The following is an 8,459-nucleotide window of genomic DNA, read 5'->3' on the forward strand; positions in this document are numbered from 1 at the left end:
AAATACACTTGCACAGAAGTATTCGAGTAGATGGATTGACCGAATTCCAAATCAAAGCACATCATCGGGTAGCCCATAAGCCGTAGTAACTTTCCTTAGAAACCGCTTTTCGATATGTGACCCCATTTGACCTCGGCAGGTCAAAATGTGCAAATAAACGACACTCAATACCTCGCAGCCCGGATTCAGCCCAGATTCAGGACACCTCCGATCAAGCTGAAACTCGCACACAATCTAGGCCATGACATGCCCAATCCACATTCCAAGTCATTCGGTGGCACTCCCAGCTGTTTGACCTACAGACGTCAGCAAAGGTCACGTGGCCCAAATTTGCACAGCAGATTGTGGCCCACCCAGTAGAGCTAGAGCGCTAAAAATGGCACCAATCGACTCGCCAGCATCTAATCTTACTTTACCAACACTCATTTGACCTCTCAAGGTCATGTGATGACCTAAGGTCATTTGTGGGCTATGCCGAAAATACACTTGCACAGCAGTTTTCGAGTAGATGGATTGACCGAATTCCAAATCAAAGCACATCATCAGGTATCCCATAGGCCGTAGTAACTTTTCTTAGAAACCGCTTTTCGATATGTGACCCCGTTTGACCTCGGCAGGTCAAAATGTGCAAATAAACGACACTCAATACGTCGCAGCCCGGATTCAGCCCAGATTCGGGACACCTCCGATCAAGCTGAAACTCGCACACAATCTAGGCCATGACATGCCCAATCCACAGTCCAAGTCATTCGGTGGCACTCCCAGCCGTTTGACCTACAGAGGTCAGCAAAGGTCACGTGGCCCAAATTTGCACAGCAGATTGTGGCCCACCCAGTAGAGCTAGAGCGCTAAAAATGGCCCCAATCGACTCGCCAGCATCTAATCTTACTTTCTCAACACTCATTTGACCTCTCAAAGTCATGCGATGACCTAAGGTCATTTGTGGGCTATGTCGAAAATACACTTGCACAGCAGTTTTCGAGTAGATGGATTGACCAAATTCCAAACCAAAGCACATCATCGGGTAGCCCATAGGCCGTAGTAACTTTCCTTAGAAACCGCTTTTCAATATGTGACCCCGTTTGACCTCGGCGGCAGGTCAAAATGTGCAAATAAACGACACTCAATACGTCGCAGCCCGGATTCAGCCGAGATTCGGGACACCTCCGATCAAGCTAAAACTCGCACACAATCTAGGCCATGACATGCCCAATCCACAGTCCAAGTCATTCGGTGGCACTCCCAGCCGTTTGACCTACAGAGGTCAGCAAAGGTCACGTGGCCCAAATTTGCACAGCAGATTGTGGCCCACCCAGTAGAGCTAGAGCGCTAAAAATGGCACCAATCGACTCGCCAGCATCTATTCTTACTTTTCCAACACTCATTTGACCTCTCAAGGTCATGCGATGACCTAAGGTCATTTGTGGGCTATGTCGAAAATACACTTGCACAGCAGTTTTCGAGTAGATGGATTGACCGAATTCCAAATCAAAGCACGTCATCGGGTAGCCCATAGGCCGTAGTAACTTTCCTTAGAAACCGCTTTTCGATATGTGACCCCGTTTGACCTCGGCAGGTCAAAATGTGCAAATAAACGACACTCAATACGTCGCAGCCCGGATTCAGCCCAGATTCGGGACACCTCTGATCAAGCTGAAACTCGCACACAATGTAGGCCATGACATGCCCAATCCACAGTCCAAGTCATTCGGTGGCACTCCCAGCCGTTTGACCTACAGAGGTCAGCAAAGGTCACGTGGCCCAAATTTGCACAGCAGATTGTGGCCCACCCAGTAGAGCTAGAGCGCTAAAAATGGCACCAATCGACTCGCCAGCATCTAATCTTACTTTCTCAACACTCATTTGACCTCTCAAGGTCATTCGATGACCTATGGTCATTTGTGGGCTATGTCGAAAATACACTTGCACAGCAGTTTTCGAGTAGATGGATTGACCGAATTCCAAATCAAAGCACATCATCGGGTATCCCATAGGCCGTAGTAACTTTCCTTAGAAACCGCTTTTCGATATGTGACCCCGTTTGACCTCGGCAGGTCAAAATGTGCAAATAAACGACACTCAATACGTCGCAGCCCGGATTCAGCCCAGATTCGGGACACCTCCGATCAAGCTGAAACTCGCACACAATCTAGGCCATGACATGCCCAATCCACAGTCCAAGTCATTCGGTGGCACTCCCAGCCGTTTGACCTACAGAGGTCAGCAAAGGTCACGTGGCCCAAATTTGCACAGCAGATTGTGGCCCACCCAGTAGAGCTAGAGCGCTAAAAATGGCACCAATCGACTCGCCAGCATCTATTCTTACTTTCCCAACACTCATTTGACCTCTCAAGGTCATGCGATGACCTAAGGTCATTTGTGGGCTATGTCGAAAATACACTTGCACAGCAGTTTTCGAGTAGATGGATTGAGCAAATTCCAAATCAAAGCACATCATCGGGTAGCCCATAGGCCGTAGTAACTTTCCTTAGGAACCGCTTTTCAATATGTGACCCCGTTTGACCTCGGCAGGTCAAAATGTGCAAATAAACGACACTCAATACGTCCCAGCCCGGATTCTGCCGAGATTCGGGACACCTCCGATCAAGCTAAAACTCGCACACAATGTAGGCCATGACATGCCCAATCCACAGTCCAAGTCATTCGGTGGCACTCCCAGCCGTTTGACCTACAGAGGTCAGCAAAGGTCACGTGGCCCAAATTGGCACAGCAGATTGTGGCCCACCCAGTAGAGCTAGAGCGCTAAAAATGGCACCAATCGACTCGCCAGCATCTATTCTTACTTTCCCAACACTCATTTGACCTCTCAAGGTCATGCGATGACCTAAGGTCATTTGTGGGCTATGTCGAAAATACACTTGCACAGCAGTTTTCGAGTAGATGGATTGACCGAATTCCAAATCAAAGCACGTCATCGGGTAGCCCATAGGCCGTAGTAACTTTCCTTAGAAACCGCTTTTCGATATGTGACCCCGTTTGACCTCGGCAGGTCAAAATGTGCAAATAAACGACACTCCATACGTCGCAGCCCGGATTCAGCCCAGATTCGGGACACCTCCGATCAAACTGAAACTCGCACACAATCTAGGCCATGACATGCCCAATCCACAGTCCAAGTCATTCGGTGGCACTCCCAGCCGTTTGACCTACAGAGGTCAGCAAAGGTCACGTGGCCCAAATTTGCACAGCAGATTGTGGCCCACCCAGTAGAGCTAGAGCGCTAAAAATGGCACCAATCGACTCGCCAGCATCTAATCTTACTTTCCCAACACTCATTTGACCTCTCAAAGTCATGCGATGACCTAAGGTCATTTGTGGGCTATGTCGAAAATACACTTGCACAGCAGTTTTCGAGTAGATGGATTGACCGAATTTTGAGTATCCATGACAGGAATCCATTGACCGAATTCCAAATCAAAGCACATCATCCCATAGCCCATAGGCCGTAGTAACTTTCCTTAGAAACCGCTTTTCGATATGTGACTCCGTTTGACCTCGGCAGGTCAAAATGTGCAAATAAACGACACTCAATACGTCGCAGCCCGGATTCAGCCCAGATTCGGGACACCTCCGATCAAGCTGAAACTCGCACACAATCTAGGCCCTGACATGCCCAATCCACAGTCCAAGTCATTCGGTGGCACATTCAGCTTGATCGGAGGTGTCCCGAATCTGGGCTGAATCCGGGCTGCGACGTATGGAGTGTCGTTTATTTGCACATTTTGACCTGCCGAGGTCAAACGGGGTCACATATCGAAAAGTGGTTTCTAAGGAAAGTTACTACGGCCTATGGGCTACCCGATGATGTGCTTTGATTTGGAATTCGGTCAATTTATCTACTCGAAAACTGCTGTGCAAGTGTATTTTCGACATAGCCCACAAATGACCTTAGGTCATCGCATGACCTTGAGAGGTCAAATGAGTGTTGGGAAAGTAAGATTAGATGCTGGCGAGTTGATTGGTGCCATTTTAAGCGCTCTAGCTCTACTGGGTGGGCCACAATCTGCTGTGCAAATTTGGGCCACGTGACCTTTGCTGACCTCTGTAGGTCAAACGGCTGGGAGTGCCACCGAATGACTTGGACTGTGGATTGGGCATGTCATGGCCTACATTGTGTGCGAGTTTTAGCTTGATCGGAGGTGTCCCGAATCTCGGCTGAATCCGGGCTGCGACGTATTGCGACGTGTCGTTTATTTGCACATTTTGACCTGCCGAGGTCAAACGGGGTCACATATTGAAAAGCGGTTTCTGAGGAAAGTTACTACGGCCTATGGGCTACCCGATGATGTGCTTTGGTTTGGAATTTGCTCAATCCATCTACTCGAAAACTGCTGTGCAAGTGTATTTTCGACATAGCCCACAAATGACCTTAGGTCATCGCATGACTTTGAGAGGTCAAATGAGTGTTGAGAAAGTAAGATTAGATGCTGGCGAGTCGATTGGTGCCATTTTTAGCGCTCTAGCTCTACTGGGTGGGCCACAATCTGCTGTGCAAATTTGGGCCACGTGACCTTTGCTGACCTCTGTAGGTCAAACGGCTGGGAGTGCCGCCGAATGACTTGGACTGTGGATTGGGCATGTCATGGCCTAGATTGTGTGCGAGTTTCAGCTTGATCGGAGGCGTCCCGAATCTGGGCTGAATCCGGGCTGCGACGTATTGAGTGTCGTTTATTTGCACATTTTGACCTGCCGAGGTCAAACGGGGTCACATATCGAAAAGCGGTTTCTAAGAAAAGTTACTACGGCTTATGGGCTACCCGATGATGTGCTTTGATTTGGAATTCGGTCAATCCATCTACTCGAAAACTGCTGTGCAAGTGTATTTTCGACATAGCCCACAAATGACCTTAGGTCATCGCATGACCTTGAGAGGTCAAATGAGTGCTGGGAAAGTAAGATTAGATGCTGGCGAGTCGATTGGTGCCATTTTTAGCGCTCTAGCTCTACTGGGTGGGCCACAATCTGCTGTGCAAATTTGGGCCACGTGACCTTTGCTGACCTCTGTAGGTCAAACGGCTGGGAGTGCCACCGAATGACTTGGACTGTGGATTGGGCATGTCATGGCCTACATTGTGTGCGAGATTCAGCTTGATCGGAGGTGTCCCGAATCTGGGCTGAATCCGGGCTGCGACGTATTGAGTGTCGTTTATTTGCACACTTTGACCTGCCGAGGTCAAACAGGGTCACACATCGAAAAGCGGTTTCTAAGGAAAGTTACTACGGCCTATGGGCTACCCGATGATGTGCTTTGATTTGTAGATAGGCATGCGCGCCATTTCGATATTCTGTATTCGGAATTCAGTGAATGTTGGACATATCTAGTCCTGCGGACGAGACAGAAACAATGTTACAGAGGGAAGGCACTGCATACATGTCTATCTCCCCCCAGTCTTTGCCGGCCGGGAACAAAGACTTACATAGATTGGCATAGATTGAAGGGTGCCGTAACGAAACGACGCCGAAAGGCCAAACGACGGGTCGCATTCACGGGAGCGCGAACAATAGACATGTATGCAGTGCCTTCCCTCTGTAACATTGTTTCTGTCTCGTCCGCAGGACTAGATATGTCCAACATTCACTGAATTCCGAATACAGAATATCGAAATGGCGCGCATGCCTATCTATGTTGGACATATCTAGTCCTCTGATTTGTGAGGCAGGCCAAGGGCGCCGTAATCGGCCGGTTGGAGCGAGAGGTCCAGTTTAATCGACGGCTGGGGCTGGCTGGGTTGCTGACACCAGCTCTGGGTGATGTCGTCGTACATGTGGTGCCGCATGGCTGCGGCGGTGCATGAAGCTACCGTGTCGTGCGTTGAGTCTCTGAGGCTACAGAGAGCGTCACTGGGAGCGTCATCATCGCCCTCCGGATGTGTAGTCGCGATACCGGCTGCCTGTCGCTGCAGGCAGGCCTCGGTGAAGTGGCCCCGGCGTCTGCAATGACGGCACTGGCTGCGGTAGGCGGGACAGGATTTAGCGCGAACCGCGACAGAGGCTTTTACGCCATGACCTGTCCGACGACAATATTGGCAGACGTCGGCCGGTCCTGCGACTGAACTCTGTTGACGGCCAGCATCGCCAGCTGATACTCGCCGCTCCTGCTCGCCGATGCTCGCTTTCGCTCGCCGGTACTGGCTGCGGGCGGCGGCCACACCTTGAGACTGACCCAGCGTCTGAGCGGATCGCTTACCAGCCTCTTTTGCTTCGACGAAACGAATGGTCTCTTCCAGGGGGATCGGTGTCTGGCCTTGGGCGAGGAGGTCCAGTTGAATATCCCTGTCCGCTAGCCCCCTGGCGAGCGTATCGCGTGTGACTTCATCCTGGTAGCTGACGACCCGTCCGCATTCGCAGGTGACGTGAAACTTACAGACAGCCGCCTGCCCGCGAAGACGAGCGGCGAACGCCCTGACCGGCTCTTCGTGCTCCTGCGTCATGTTGTGGAGCTGGACGCGAGCCACTGCGAGGTTTTCCTCGCGGACGGCGAGACTTCGCATTGCGGCCAAGACAGTCTGTTCGTCCTTGGATGAGAGGGAGCCCCCCGAGAATCTGGTGAGGTCCCTGCGGAGGCCTTCGTCGCAGCATTCAAGCAGCTGGATGACGCAGTCTGTATCGGTGAGTCCGGTGGCTTTCTTGTACTCCGTCCATCGGCTGGTGAAATACTCCCAGTCCTCGCTGGATCCGGCAGCTGTCACGCGCGGTCTGGTGACCTTTTCGGCAGTAATGCTCACTGTAGGCCGGGTATGGGCCTCGGACTGGTGCATTTGAAGAAGTTGTACGACCACGATAGGTGCGGTATCTGCAGCGACGACGTATTCACAGCCGCTGAATGGGCAGGCTGTTGCCATGGTTCGAGGCTCGGGTTTCGACGTTATGCTTGATTGCAAATTAAGATATGTCCAACATAGATAGGCATGCGCGCCATTTCGATATTCTGTATTCGGAATTCAGTGAATGTTGGACATATCTAGTCCTGCGGACGAGACAGAAACAATGTTACAGAGGGAAGGCACTGCATACATGTCTAATTTGGAATTTGGTCAATCCATCTACTCGAAAACTGTTGTGCAAGTGTATTTTCGACATAGCCCACAAATGACCTTAGGTCATCGCATGACTTTAAGAGGTCAAATGAGTGTTGGGAAAGTAAGATTAGATGCTGGCGAGTCGATTGGTGCCATTTTTAGCGCTCTAGCTCTACTGGGTGGGCCACAATCTGCTGTGCAAATTTGGGCCACGTGACCTTTGCTGACCTCTGTAGGTCAAACGGCTGGGAGTGCCACCGAATGACTTGGACTGTGGATTGGGCATGTCATGGCCTAGATTGTGTGCGAGTTTCAGCTTGATCGGAGGCGTCCCGAATCTGGGCTGAATCCGGGCTGCGACGTATTGAGTGTCGTTTATTTGCACATTTTGACCTGCCGAGTTCAAACGGGGTCACATATCGAAAAGCGGTTTCTAAGGAAAGTTACTACGGCCTATGGGATACCTGATGATGTGCTTTGATTTGGAATTCGGTCAATCCATCTACTCGAAAACTGCTGTGCAAGTGTATTTTCGACATAGCCCACAAATGACCTTAGGTCATCGCATGACCTTGAGAGGTCAAATGAGTGTTGGGAAAGTAAGATTAGATGCTGGCGAGTCGATTGGTGCCATTTTTAGCGCTCTAGCTCTACTGGGTGGGCCACAATCTGCTGTGAAAATTTGGGGCACGTGACCTTTGCTGACCTCTGTAGGTCAAACGGCTGGGAGTGCCACCGAATGACTTGGACTGTGGATTGGGCATGTCAGGGCCTAGATTGTGTGCGAGTTTCAGCTTAATCGGAGGTGTCCCGAATCTGGGCTGAATCCGGGCTGCGACGTATTGAGTGTCGTTTATTTGCACATTTTGACCTGCCGAGGTCAAACGGGGTCACATATCGAAAAGCGGTTTCTAAGGAAAGTTACTACGGCTTATGGGCTACCCGATGATGTGCTTTGATTTGGAATTCGGTCAATCCATCTACTCGAAAACTGCTGTGCAAGTGTATTTTCGACATAGCCCACAAATGACCTTAGGTCATCGCATGACCTTGAGAGGTCAAATGAGTGTTGGGAAAGTAAGATTAGATGCTGGCGAGTCGATTGGTGCCATTTTTAGCGCTCTAGCTCTACTGGGTGGGCCACAATCTGCTGTGCAAATTTGGGCCACGTGACCTTTGCTGACCTCTGTAGGTCAAACGGCTGGGAGTGCCACCGAATGACTTGGACTGTGGATTGGGCATGTCATGGCCTAGATTGTGTGCGAGTTTCAGCTTGATCGGAGGCGTCCCGAATCTGGGCTGAATCCGGGCTGCGACGTATTGAGTGTCGTTTATTTGCACATTTTGACCTGCCGAGGTCAAACGGGGTCACATATCGAAAAGCGGTTTCTAAGGAAAGTTACTACGGCCTATGGGCTA

This window comes from Amphibalanus amphitrite, unplaced genomic scaffold (genome assembly GCF_019059575.1).
Source record: "Amphibalanus amphitrite isolate SeventyFive unplaced genomic scaffold, NRLGWU_Aamphi_draft 000126F_arrow, whole genome shotgun sequence".
Classification (NCBI taxonomy): domain Eukaryota; kingdom Metazoa; phylum Arthropoda; class Thecostraca; order Balanomorpha; family Balanidae; genus Amphibalanus; species Amphibalanus amphitrite.